The 14,812-nt window shown below is 36.1% G+C and overlaps 1 protein-coding gene across 2 annotated transcripts in view; it reads right to left on the reverse strand.

The window, feature by feature from the left end:
* Positions 1-14,812, reverse strand: part of LOC131039363 (zinc finger CCCH domain-containing protein 5) — a 64,458-nt gene that overhangs the window by 20,221 nt on the left and 29,425 nt on the right. The gene's annotated exons all lie outside the window — the stretch shown is intronic.

The following is a 14,812-nucleotide window of genomic DNA, read 5'->3' on the forward strand; positions in this document are numbered from 1 at the left end:
AGCCTTGTTCAAACATCAAATCAAGAATGCCTTCTCTCACCTTGCCTTTCTAAAACAGTTCTTTTTCAATTCCCAACTCCGATGTTGTTAAGTTAGCATAATCTTTCATTTACTATATTGCTTTATTTCTTTACACACGTCTAAATACATTAAATGAGCATGTTTGTAAAATAACACACAAATTTCGAAATAAACTTAAATCTTACTAAGAGGTAAAAAAAAAAAATGATGTAAAGAAACATGGAAAGGCTTGACCAAGAGAGGTAAAGGGAAACCAAATAAGAACCAAATCTATAAGTCATTTTGGTGTAATATTATCATGATTAAGGGACTTTATACTCAGTTGGCAAGAGAAACTCAAGCCCCACCCCTCATATCTATTGAGATTATAAGGGTGTTCTTAATTCATGAGCTTCCTAAGTTTTCTCTTGCAATAATTTTCTTTTTTCACTAGGACCTTGGTGACCTAAGTGGATATGGTGTTTCAATATTGAATGAGTGCTCAAGAAAAATTTAATTGCAAGACCCATGTACATACCACCAGCGATCCTATATTAGGCATGAAGAACAGTAGTATCATGATTTTTTGAAGATACGAATTGGCCAAACTCACTCAAGTCAATATTTTAAATTTATCATCTAAAAATATCTTTCTAAACGCAGCCTTATAGCCAATAGCAACCTCCCCATCTCTATAAGATGCCACCCTCCTTGGCAATGCAAGTACCTCTCTGCTATAAAACTTTGGCAATGCAAGTACCTCTCTGCTATAAAACTTTGGCAACAAAGCAAATGCTAAGGGATGTAAGGGAGTAGTCATCTTGTTCCAATGATCAACAATAATTTGTTGCACAATTTTGAAAAATGTTTCCATTGGGTCATGTTCCTTGGCCTCTATTATTGTTCTTATTCTCTCCACCATGAGTCCATGCCATCATAAATTTCACCCAAACATGGGCAATCAGTATCAACATACCTAATTATGCTCAAGATGAGATCAGTGAAACTCAAAACATATTCCACACAATCCTACCACTCATCATCAAGGACCCATGCTCTTACTTTATGGGCTCTTTTTGTATTTGACTAGCTCCATACAAACCACATGATGTTGATGACCATAGAACTCAAGGCCTCTCGCACCTTCACAAGTTGTCTTAAGATGATTGTGTGAGATGCAAATCATGTTTCGGCAACCAAACATGACATAAAAAATACACGTCATACATCAACCAAAAAAAATGGCTTATGACACGTGATGATTAGTCTCAAACATTTGAAACTCCTCGGGTGTAGACTTCTTTGACCTAGTCAATTTGTGTGCCAATCTTTTGCAAGATTTAATTGAGTGGATAGAACATGGTGTCCAAAAAATGTGACTATACGTATCCTCCACTATAGACCTAGCTGCCCTACAATTTTTAGCATTGTCCAATATGACTTCAACAACATTTTCAGGCCCCACCATCCAAATGGATTCTATGAGGATATTGGCAAGGAAACTTGCAGCTTTTACTTGCCCCTCACAATCCACTACCTTCAAAAACAGCCCCCCTTTAAGGACATTGCTACAACATAAATTAATGGTCTATTTTTGAAATCTTTCCATCCATCAAAAATGGACACACCTATTTTCGGCCATGTATCTTTGATTACTCTCAATGATGTCTCTACTCAAGCTTTCTCCTTCCCCAATAAAGTGGTTTGCACCTTTTCATACCCAAAACTAACATAATCGAGAGGTGTATTACAAAGGCTATTCACCATCTCTCACTAATAAGGTGATCTAACACTGTTAAAAGGAAGTCCACTGCCATAAACGCAACAAGCAACCCTCTAATCTGCAACCTCTTTGATTTAATTTTTGAAGGTCCTATCCAATGGATCTCTTTTTATGTAACCAAAACATTCTCTAGTTTAGAAGGTGGTGGCATTCGCATGAAAGGATGTGGGTCAGCTAGTTGTGTCAAGCTACTAGGAGATCCCTTTGAGCTTTTCTTGGCAAGAGGATGATCATTAGTTTTTTATTTTTTGCATCATGTTGGCATCCTCTTGTTCTTTAATATAAGCCATTATTAGATCTTGTGGTAGCTCTTTGTCATTTGGCCCCCAACAAGCCTTTGTTCCGTGTCCAAGGATGGCACATAAATGTGCTTTCACTCAATAGTATGAACTTGTATTCTTGTTGTTGCAATGGTTACACCACCAAACATTTGCTTAATCATTGTTGTATAAAGCCAAAGTGGCGAAGCTGCATCAATTCTAAGAGGACTCCCTTCATTTTGGCCTTGGGCAACTAAACTAGAACTTCCAGTTTCAGCCATTATGTATGAATAATGAACCTAAAATAGAGAACATTACTGAAAAATAATTTAAAATATGAGCATTATAACCCCTTATTATGCATAAAAAAATTTTAAAATATTCAAAACTTAAAAAGAAAAAAATTAAAAAAGCTTGAAAAAAGTGATTTACTCACCTTTGATGGCTAAATCTTCCTTCTCCAATGATTCCTAAGCCTTTTATGTTCGTCTTTCTCCTTTATAGCCTTCACCTTCGAAAAAAAATGTAGCAACCTTCAAAACCATCTTGGAGGAAAAAAAATTGGTGAGCATGGTGTTTTGTGTTGAGGAAATGAGTTGAAATGGCAATAATAGGGAAAGTTAAGGCATTAGGAATTGGGAAGGGGGTGTTTCAATTTGTTTTTTTAAGTGATGGGGCCGCTTTTTGGACGCCCCTAATGGCAAGTATGCCTAGGTTTGCCCAAGGTACCGCTCGGGTACTACCCTAGGGTGCACCAATACCGAACCCAGAATAGAATTGTACCCAGCCCCGTTTCAAGCCTCATAATGCCGAATCCGGTAACTTAGACACACACACATCTATTAGTTACCACCCCAACACCAAAGAATGCTACATGAGTGGTCAGATTTTTAATATTGTGACCCCGATATACCCGCTATAGTTCCTTGCGTATTATTAAGTGGCAATTAAGAATGTGCCTCTCAATTACTCATCGGGAGGAGGGGGACCGGCCTGCCGGAGCTGCGGGGATGGAAAGATCCACATGCAAAATTCAAGGTCACCAAGGGGAGAAAAAACGCCTGCCTGCGCCCACCCCACTCACAATAAGTCACACAGCGACCTACTTATATATGCTGGTGCCCCCAAAAGGATTCCCATGGCCACCCACTCTTCTGAATGATTCCACGACAGCTACTTCGGAGGGCGGCTTGAAATCGACTGGGAGGGTTCAAATGAGTGAGAAAGGAGGAATAACCAGCTCTCTTTGAGGGGAATAAATCAAAGGCCTTCCAGCCCCAAACAAAGGGTGGGGGTAGGTGGAAGCTTCTCTCAGTGGAATGGAAAGGAAGCATTATCTGACTAACTAGGGTGGGTGGGAAGCAATAAATAGGCAGCGTTCCATCAACGGCCCCTTACTTCAAATAGTAGGGGGGCATCAGTTCATTAATGCGCCTGCTAGCTTATTCTAGCGGGCATATATATATAATGTTCATAAGATATAAATTATAAGTACAGTGATACTCATAATTGACAAAAAATAAAATATTTAAATACCTCATATTCAAAGTTTGCAAAAATGAAAATACTCAAGTCTCAAAATGTCATTACACAATGAAAATTCAAATTACAAATGATATTTAATATTCATATTCTTCTCCATCAAATGCATCAAGGTCAACATCAACATTCAATTCAATTTCATTTGAACCACAATCAATTGAATTGCCAATCCCACTAGCTATGTCAAGTGTAGACACTGGTCAATTTCATTTTTCAAACATTTGACAAAATGTCAAATCATTAAGAATACAAGGAAAGTGATTTCACAAAACATAAACAAACAGCTGGTACATATGCATAATGTAAATCAACTGAAATTAATCTCATTATTGCTGATATAAAGTTTACTAACCCTGTGTTCACAAGTACAACCCACAAATGCAACTGAAATAATATTGAATTGCTTGCTTGCTGGCATATTGTGATATAAAATGCTGTCACAAAGTTATGATACAGCTGGGATTGGGTGGATAAAGAAAATGGCATACCCAAAATGATGAAGGGTGAAGCTGTTGTTTTTAATGCATGAAACCACGCTTGGGTACAGCCCTTGGTACTTCTTGGGTGCCTGGGTGAGCTATGGGTCCTTCACACAAGGACCCACAGCGAACGTCGGGACCCTAGAAGTACCCAGGCCGTACCCAAAACATACTCGTAACTGAAACATACACTAGCAAGACCCAGGCTTTACCAGCAGTACCTGATAACATAGGCATAATAAGAAGCATTACTTGAAGGAATGAAAGCTACTTAACCGGCAAGGTATGGAGATGTGGAGATTGAAAGAAATTCATAGATAGTCGTTACTGTACTTAACAAAGGCAATTACCCTAATTGGAAACTAAAAGCGATCTTAGAAGTTCTAGAATGAAGGGCTAAACGCAATTGTATTAGATGGCCTAAGCTAACAATCTTGGTACAGGTTCAAGTTCAGATTTGGATGTAGGACTCAATTCCTAGATTTTGTCAAAAAAATATTTTGGGGTTAGGTTACTTTTAGGTTCATTTAAAAAAAACATATAAAAGCAACAATTCTATACATATTAGCAATCTAAAAAACAATTAAATTAAAATACCATGTAACCTGTATATAATAAACAAAACCACCATAAAAGTAAAACTAGCAATTGCACCTTGGTGTGCAATAAGTATGTAGAAGAGGTGTGGAAGGTCGATTAACAAAAATTTGGTCTATTTTTAGCATAAATCTGTGTAGTACATGAGGTCAATTGGTAGGCCATGATGTTATTTGTGCATCAAAGGTCCCAATGGAGAAGTGATAGCTTATAATCAACTATGCATCCACTTACAAGGATCCAAACATAATTGGAACAAAACCTTTGAATCAAAAAGATAAACAACTTTCAGAATTTCATTACAAACAGGCTCATGTTATGTTTGCAATAGGGTGAGAATGAGAGAGAGAGGTTGAGATTGGGCTAAAAAGAGGGGTATATAGAGGGGGAAGAGAGAGAGAGAGAGAGAGAGATGGGTACAAAGATAGAGATAGAGACAAAGAAGAATCTATAGAGATATAGATAGAGATCGAGAATGAGGAGAGGAAAATGGAGAGGAGACAGATATGGAGATGACGAGAGAGGGGAGAGGAATAGATGGGGATGGAAGAGATGGACGAGAAAAATAAATAGTGGAAGAGAGAGAGATAGATAGAATGATAAAGATAGAGATAAGAAGTGATATAGAGAGAGGGAGAGATATAGTAGTAGAGGGAGAGGGAGATAGATATAGAGAGACGGATAAAAGAAGTGATACGGAAAGATAAATATAGAGAGGAGAAGAGATATCGATATAGAGGTCTAAAAAGTGGGATAAGAAGAGAGAAAGGAAGAGAGATGGATGGATAGAGAAAGGCATGTCTAGAGATATAGGGGAGAGAGGAAGATAGAGGCAGAGATGAAGATGGAACGAGAGAGGAAGAGGTAAAAAATAGCTATAGATAGAGAGATCTATAAAGGAAGAGGGATATATATATATATATGGCAAGATAGAGTTAGGGAGATAGAGATATAGAGGGGGAGAGGAAGGGAGATAAAGATACAAACAAATAGAGAGAACTAGAGATAGAAAAATAGATATGGAGAGAGGGTGAGAGAAGTAGGAGGAGATAGAGGGAAAGATAGACATATATTCGAATAGAAAGAGAGAGATAAAGATATACAGAAAGAAAATAGGAGAGAAAGACAGAGATAAAGAGATAGATAAGGCTATAGGGAAGGAATGAGGGAGGGTGAGATGGGGAGAAATGAAGAGGAAGGTAAGATAGAAAGTGGGAGGGCCCAAGAGAGAGAGAGGTGGGGGATAGGGAGAGAGATATAGATTATATGCATAGAAAGAGATAGATAGAGGAGGGAGAGAGAGAGAGAGAGAGAGAGAGAGAGAGATTGTACAACAGAGATGGAGTGAATGAGAGAGAGGGGTGAAGATAATGATATATAGATACAAAGTTGGAGAAAGATATATGGAGCTAGAGATAGAGGGGGCAAGAGAGAGTGGAGGATGGTGACAAAGACAAGTAATAGAAAGAAAGATTTAGACTTAGAGAGAAAGAGAGAGATAGAGAGGGGGAAGATAGGGAAATAGAGATAGAGATAGAGATAGGAAGGAAGAAACAGAGAGTGTGTGTATACAAATTAGAGAGAGAAGTAGAGATATAAAAAGAGGGAGTGATGGGGAGAGAGGGATAGAAAGAGATAAACATGGTGATAGAAAGGAGAGAGTAGATATAACTAGTAAAATATAAAGGGGGTGAGAGCAAGAGAGGAAGAGATGGAAAGAGAGAAAAAGGTAAAGAGGGAGAAATATAGATAGAAAGAGAGTGACAATGAGAGAGGGGGAGATAGATAGAAAGATAAAGATATAGGACGTGATATATGTAGAAGTAGAGAGGGATATGGAGAGAGATTAGGAGAGATGAAGGAAAAGGAGTGTATAAGATCTAGAGATAGAGAGATAGAGATAATGAGGGAGAAATAAGGAATGTATGTGTAAGTGAAAGAGATATGGAGATAGATATAAAGGGGGGAAAAGATATATAAATAGATAGAGAAGAGGAAAGAGGGAGAGGGGATATATATATATATATATATATATATATATAGAGAGAGAGAGAGAGATATAGATAGGGGGAGAGATACAGATGGAGATAATAATCAAATGACATGCTACCCTCAACACAACACAACTCTCCAAGTACACATGTTTTCCTTAGATTATTGACATGAAATGAGTAATCAAAAGTCAGTTTCTCTCTCTTGCTCTCACGCTCTAAAAGTTTAATTTGTTTTTTAAGTTGAAATTTATTTTAACATAGATATTAAAATAAAATTCAAATATAATTATTTTACAATAAATAAAATTTTAATAAGACAAAATGTATAAATTAAATTAATTATAATATCTTTTAATTATTATTTGTAATTCCATAAGAAGACATAAATAATTAAAATAAAGTTTTAACTTAATAAAAATTAATCCTTAAAAAGGAAGGAGTGGTAGAATTAGAAGAAATTAAAAAAAAGTTAGAATATCTAATAAAAGAAGATAACATTACAAGATATTCTTATCAAAAGAAGATAGCAATAAAAGAAAGATTTTAATTCAAAATATAATCATTCTACAATAATTAAAATTTTAATATGACAAATAATTATAAATTAAATTAATTTTAATAATTTTTAATTATTATTTGTAATTGCATAAAAGACAAATAATTAAAATAAAATGAAAAATTATTTTTTACAAGAAGAAGAGGAGTAGGAGGAGGAGGCGAAGCTAGTTCTTTCTTTTTCAATATTTTTTCTTTTTCTTTTTAGAAACTTTAAAACAAAATAGAATATCCTAATAAAAAATAATATTAATAGATATTTTGATCAAATGAAGATAATTTTTAAAGAGATTTTTTTTATGCACATTCCTTTTCTAACTAATAATATTTGTTTTATTATTTATTATAAACAATTTTTTTTAAATTAATTATGTCGAAGGCATTCCCTAAATGAAGTGAACCACCTGCTTTTTGAAATCAATGGTTCAAAATTGAGGAGAAGGATGCAAGACTATAGAATTAATCTCAACCATTACCACCTGCTTTTTGAAATCAATGGTTCAAAATTGAGGAGAAGGATGCAAGACTATAGAATGGTTGAGATTAATTCTATAGTCTTGCATCCTTCTCCTCAATTTTGAACCATTGATTTCAAAAAGCAGGTGGTAATGGTTGAGATTAATTCTATAGTCTTGCATCCTTCTCCTCAATTTTGAACCATTGATTTCAAAAAGCAGGTGGTTCACTTCATTTAGGGACTGCCTTTGGCATAATAATACTTAACAATATTAATTTGTAAACTCAAACGAGGACTTGATTTTAAAATTTTATTTTTATACAATAGATATTAATAATGAAATGATGTTTGAAAAATAATAAACATCAATAAACTAATATTCATAGCTATGATATTTATAATTTAATATTAAAATAATAAAATTAGGTCTTCATAACCTTTATATCTAAAGCTCATTGTAAAAAAAATTAAAAGAATTCCACATGTTTTGTCACATGGAGATTACCCTCCAGCAACCAATGAGCAGCATTAAACAAATGCCCTACGATGACTTACAAGTAATCATTCTAATGTAATCTTTATCTGATAGGGGAAAGTTTTGATGTATTTTGCTAATGTCAAAAATCAAAACTGGACTCGATTTTCACTAAGGGCACCACAAAAGCTAAGGAAGCAAATTTAATCAATGTCATGTAGCTGCCTAAAGGCATTTTTTTACATTGTAAAAATACAGCATATTCGATATTACTTTTGTGAAATTTTGTTAGATTTGCTCAAATTCACTTGAGATGAAACCACAAACCATAAAGGAAACCCTAGCCAACTCCCCTCCAAAGCAACCTAAAATTTTAGTTGAGTTCACACTGAACCCAAAACAAAGGCTTGCAAGGAGCAAACCAATAACATAGACAGTAGTGTTGTGAGGTATTCACACATCGCCCCATTGCAAATGGGGACCCCCACTTTTTGCTTTCTAGGGTTAGCTCTTTTAGTTTTGTTGTTGGTTGTTTTAGTGTCTTAGCCTTTGCATTGAAGGGATTGAGTTTCTCAAAGGTCATCAAGCCGAGTGGATCTCCTCAAGGTGGAGTGAAGGAGGTCAGGTCAGTTGAGTGATTAAGGGTTATTTAGATCATTCCTAGGGTTTTTGTGTGTACTATCCAGTCACGCTTCAAGTTGCTAAATCAAACCTTGGTTGAATGAATGCATAGTGTCCTCCTAGCCCCCGTCCCTTACATCAAGGACTTAGGAGCGAATTTCATGTTTCACCACTAAGGAGCGAAGTTTCTTTCTTCACAAGTTTGCATTTTGAAGCGAAATTGACAACTTCATGTTTGGGCACTTTGAAGCGAAATTCATGATCTAGCAAAATGAAGCGATCTTGAGAGTGAAGTTGGATATAAATAGGTGAAATAAATCAACTTCGTGCACTAAAGGAGAAGAGCGAAGTGCTTACTTCATGAATTAAAGGGAGTAAGCGAAGTTCTGACTTCGGTAGTTGAGAAATGATTAAAGCAACTTCATGTTTCATCAATTTGGAGCGAAATTGTTACTTCATGAACACATGATTTGGAGCGAAGTTTTCATTCCATGAACCACCTATTTAGAGCGATCTTGCAACTTCATGTATTAAACAAGGAGAGCGAAGTCATACTTCATGAGTTGAGGTTTTGGAGCGAAGTTTACTACTTCATGTGTTTGGGATAAGGAGCGAGCTTCATCTTAGAAGGTTTTAGAGCGAAATCATTGCTTCATGAGTTGCGCTTCTCAAGCGAACTTCACTAGTTGATGGATAAGAGTGAGATTCAACATCTTCATGAATACATTGGGAAATAGGAGCGAAGTCAATAACTTCATGAGTTGAGAGATAGGAGCGAAGTTTGAACCTCATGAATTACCTCCTTGAAGCGAAGTGTGCAACTTCATGTTTAAGGGAGAAGAGAGAACTTCAGGTTCAAGCAATTAGGAGCGAAGTTATTACTTCTTGTATTCGTGATTTGGAACAATATTACAACTTCATGTATTGAATAAGGAGAGCGGAATTATACTTCATGAGTTGAAGAAATGGAGCGAATTTCATGCAAGTGAACTTCATGAATCAAGCTACATGAGCGAATTTAACTTCATGTTTGAGATAAATGAACTTCATGTAGGGGCCTTTAAGGGCGAATTCTCTTTGTATGATCTTATTAAGCTTACATATTAAGTGTATTTGATATTTGCTTGTTTGTTTTGCAGGAAATGAAGAAGAAAACAAGGAGATCAAACAGGAAGCATTCACTTGCGTGAAGACAAGATCTACAACATCAACAACATGAAAGAAAGTCACAAGAGAAGGAATTCCGAAGGAGAGATATAAAGATGACATCAAAAGTTCATTCTCAGGCATTCCAGAAAATAATTTCAGAAGAGTAAATCAAAGTTAGAAGATCATCATCACCACCGCTAAAGCTAGATAATGTTGAGTATCAATTCTTTCAAGTCTTAAGTGAATCGAATTGGCATCACAGTCATCACTCACCAATTAGAGGGGTTCCACATCAGCATGTCTAGATGCAATGTACCTAACTCATGAGTGATGGCACAAACTTCGAGGCACCTACCCCTAATATCTATTGGACAACACTTTCTGAATGTAATTTTCTCATTGGCTATGGAGAAGTTTGTTGTAACAAACCCTAATTAGGGTTTCATTGTAAAATCCTGGTCTGTCCATTCATTGTAAGTGAGCTCTCTCTAAAAGCTCAATCTCTTCATTTGTAAAGGTTAATAGTTAATAGCTAATAGTAGGTTAATAGTTAATAGCTAATAGTTGGTTAATAGCTAGTAGTAAGTAGAATAGCAATTAGAGTAGATGAGGAGAACGAAGAATTGTTGGTATGACTTGTAAATGAGATACTCTTTCATTGAAGTTATGGTGAAATTTGTTATTTCAACAAGCCTCATGGTTCTACTTCTCAGTTTATTTTCATGTTGATTAGATTGAATAAAAGAAGTTGTTGAATGTATTCATGTGGAATCCACTCAATCCATACCACTAGCCTCTTGCTGTTTGTAAGTGCACCTTGTGTGGTCAACTGGAATGATATGAGCTTAACTTCGAATCGTTCTACATTCATTGTTTATGCATTAACTTGAATGGTAGTCGATGTTTGGCGGTATTGGTTCGAACATCTTTGAAACATCCTTAGAAGATTGCACTGAGCTTGTGTTGAATTGTTTAAGTTGATGGTGAGACCTAGCTTGGTAGGATTCCACCTAGTCATTCATCTATCTTCTTACATTCTAAGGCCTAGCGTAGATTTCTCAAACACTATCTCTTTTGCTCTTTTTTTTATCTTCCAATTGAGTAGATAGGACCTAAGGTTCAGCAAATCAAGCATTCAAGCATTCGAATGTAAGTCCCCTTGTGATTCCAGCAAAATCACATCAACCAACAGAACTTATCCACACGTAGTGACCCTACATTCATGAACCTTGGAGTCGTCTCGAATGATCCTTAAGCTAATCTTCAGCATCGGAGAGATTTTGTTCAAGAGAGGATAAGATACTTATGGTATTTTATTATGTGTTCGCATGTGCGTAAAAACACATCAAGTAGCACGCTATCATAGATCTCAAAATAAAATGGAATAAGTCTTGGCTACCAAAGATGTGCTTCAATTAGACATCAAATTAGTCAGAAGTAGGAGGATTGAAGATTGGAAGGGGTTGGAACCCCTTTTGATGAGGATCAACCACTATAATTGTTATATATTGTGTTATATGTGAATACTCTTTGAAGAGACAAGAGGCTCTGATTATATTCATGTATACCACTCGCACATTTTATAGCACATCAATATTCATTACGAATTGCCTTGGAAATGTTTTATGAAGAGTCATTCGGAGAAGTGGGAAAACCTTTTAAGTATTCTGGTTGTGTGGAATGTGACTTTTAGAAAGTTGATTTTTCTTCCTCTAGGTATTTTGTTGTCAGATTGTGTGGGTCGGCCTCTAATAATGGTGCAACAAGAATCTTCCAAGAACCCATTGCTTTGTGGCCCATTACAAACCATTGTTTGGGTGTGGAAAGAAGTCTAGTTAAAAAGGCAATATTAGGGATGTATGGTCTAGCAGATAATGGCCAATTGAGTTCGCCGGCAATGATTATGGTGGATTCTAAATGTAAGTTTACAATAGCCATTGTGAGTGACAAGGTTAGGGATTGTATCCTACAAGTGCTTGTTTATAAGGAGATGGATAATAAATTTGAGAAAAGAGAATTGTTAAGAGGAATGAAATAGTCTCACTTAGGTAAATCAAAGAAGCGTACTTCAAGGAATGATATGGACAAGGTCATAAAGAAATTACAAGATGATATTTGTGAGTGACAATCAGATAATCAAATAATGTAGGCATTATGTCATATTTAAGGATGGCAACACAACATATGGTGGTCTCATTTCACAATAAAATGTTGAGCTCACAAGTAGATATCTTATGCCACTCCCAAAGGATAGAATGCTTATAATGGCACTATGAAGAACCGAGGTTATTAAATGGATTAAGCTTCATGGTGTTGTGTATGCAGCTAGAACACTTGCTCCATTGGTACAAAACACTCCAATATCTAGAAATGATATTTACAATTGGGTTTCAAAGCAATGGATTATTACCATAGTTCCACAAAGTTTCCAGGCAAGGAGGCAAGGGGACAAGGAGGCCAAGGGCCTAAGTTTGGGGACAACAACGAGGCAATGGAGCAAGGGCGGTGAGGCAACGATGGTGTGGCACAAATACATAAAGTACTAGAAAAATTAGTTATAAAAGATGTGTAAGAAATAAGTATGAGAAATGTAAATGAAACTTTGGTATACTAAGTAAATATTAAACTAGTTAACATTAAAAACATGGCAATGATTGCATTGAATATTGACAATGGTGGGTAGAGGTTTGGGGGAAAATCAAGAATATAAGAATTGTAAATGAAACCTTAGCATACTAAGCAAAGTTTAAACTTATCGTCATTAAGAACGTAGCAATTATTGCATTGAGCATTAACAATGGTATGTATAGGTTTGGGGTCAAGGGAAAGTGCCCCTTGCAAGGGTTTGGGAGCAGAGCCCCCAACAAGGTCAAGGGGCAGCACTCCTTGTAAGGGTTTGGGAACAACACACCTTGTGGGGATCTAAGAGCAAAACCCCCCAACAAGATCGAGGGGCGGCAACACATTGTCATGTTCCCTATCGCAATACAAGGTAGGGTCAAGAGTTGAAGCCCCCACCACCAAGCACAAATTAACGCCTTCAAAACCTCACAAAACTTCATGGTGAATGTCACTTTCAAAATTTTATCACTTATTTATTGCAAAACCTAGAAGTTCTTGGGATATTTAGGGGACTCCTTTAAGTATCCTAAACTTTTCAAGAGTGTCCCAAAGTTCACAAACCAAGGGGCGTCCTAGAAACATCCCTAAGACTTGAACGGCGCTATTGCAATGATAAGGGGGTGTCCCCTCCAAATCCCCATATCTCGAGGACATGTCCCATTGCACCCCTAGCACTAGATCTATATGTTTTTGTGGTAGTCTACTACAAAATGTTTGGTCTTTGGCTAGGGATGGTAGCTATTGTTGTTTTTTCCTATTTATTTAATGGTAGCTCTATGCTAGTTTGAGGTACTATTCTCCTCTTTGAAGGAATGTTAGTGATGCCTTAAATAGGTTTGGTTCTCTTTAGTTTCTGTATGTGGACAGCTATATAGGCATATAGTAATATGTTAGTTCTAGCTTGGTTGACTATGATAAGTTGGGAATAGTTATATATGCTCTCGATGTGTTATTTGTTTATCGTTCTATTGGTATATTAGCTAATGAGGTTTCATCTACTATTGTTAGGTTAGAGATTCGTATATAGATCCCCAATAATATGATTATTATGAAGCTAGTGTTGATAGAGCAACTTATTTCACTAATGAAAGGAGTTCCACAAGTACACTCAATTTATAGACCCTAAAGTTTTATAGCATCTCTTTTATGCATAAGGGTGAGGATCAAAAACCTGATTTTCTTATGTTGTTTAAACAAATTCATGATGCTTTTTTCCTCATAATCTTCTTCATTGAAAGCATGATTAATCCTTGCCTCATCAAGCATATGGAAAAAACACGTACACTTCAACAACTTCAACTAATAGAGCCTTTCATTTTGATGCTTAAGATCTCTCACTTGACTAATAGAAATGTAGATGGCTCATATGAGATGCCCATTGTTTTTCTTCCATGTGTTGAAGGAATCTCTAACAAGATTTCTAAAATTTTGAAGAAAAACGTCAATGCAACTTTGTTTAAACCACATATTAAAGCCACAAATCTAATTCTCTGCGTTAAAATCAAAGAGAATTACTTCAAAGTATGCTCCTACAAAACTCCTCAAGTTGGTGATACAAGTTGCTCTATTAGCACTAGGATCGAGAGACACGACATGAACATCAAAAATGAGAACATCAACAGATCCACACAAGTAAAGTATTCACTCAACACCCAAACTCCATATTTGCTTAGAGGCCACCCAGGTCTTATTGAAAGTGGAAAATCACTATGAGAGAAAACTTAGGGAAGCTCTTGATATTAACAAGCACCCATACAATCTCCATGGAGATTTGGTATCAGATCTAAATTTTTCTTGGGAATCAATTACAAACTCTCATAAGTATAATAATTTAGTTCTCTTTTACAATTTCCCCTTAGTTCTTGTTGTCAAGCCTTCTTGCTTTTCTTTAAAATTATATATTTATTTCCTCTCTTCAACTCCTCATCTTGAATCTTGATACAGCACAATCTCAAACCCCTTAATATTATCCCTCATCACTTGAATTGTCATCTTCCCTCTTTTCTTCCCTTTCACCTTGGTTGTCAATACTGTCTCCATGTGTATTTTGCTCCTCCACCTTCATTTGAGATCCATTCTCCTCCTAGATTACTTTTGTATTCAGTCCTTTCCACTCATTTTATTCTTTTTTCCTTACCTTCTTTGCATTCTTGTAATTATATGCCTCTAGCATCCTTGCACTCTTCTTCTACTTTATTTAGCCCTTGTGTAATCTCTCCTACTAGGAGTATGCATGTTTTCCATGATTAAACATACTTCATCATACTTGCTATACCTT

The sequence above is a fragment of the Cryptomeria japonica genome, chromosome 10, assembly GCF_030272615.1.
Source record: "Cryptomeria japonica chromosome 10, Sugi_1.0, whole genome shotgun sequence".
Classification (NCBI taxonomy): domain Eukaryota; kingdom Viridiplantae; phylum Streptophyta; class Pinopsida; order Cupressales; family Cupressaceae; genus Cryptomeria; species Cryptomeria japonica.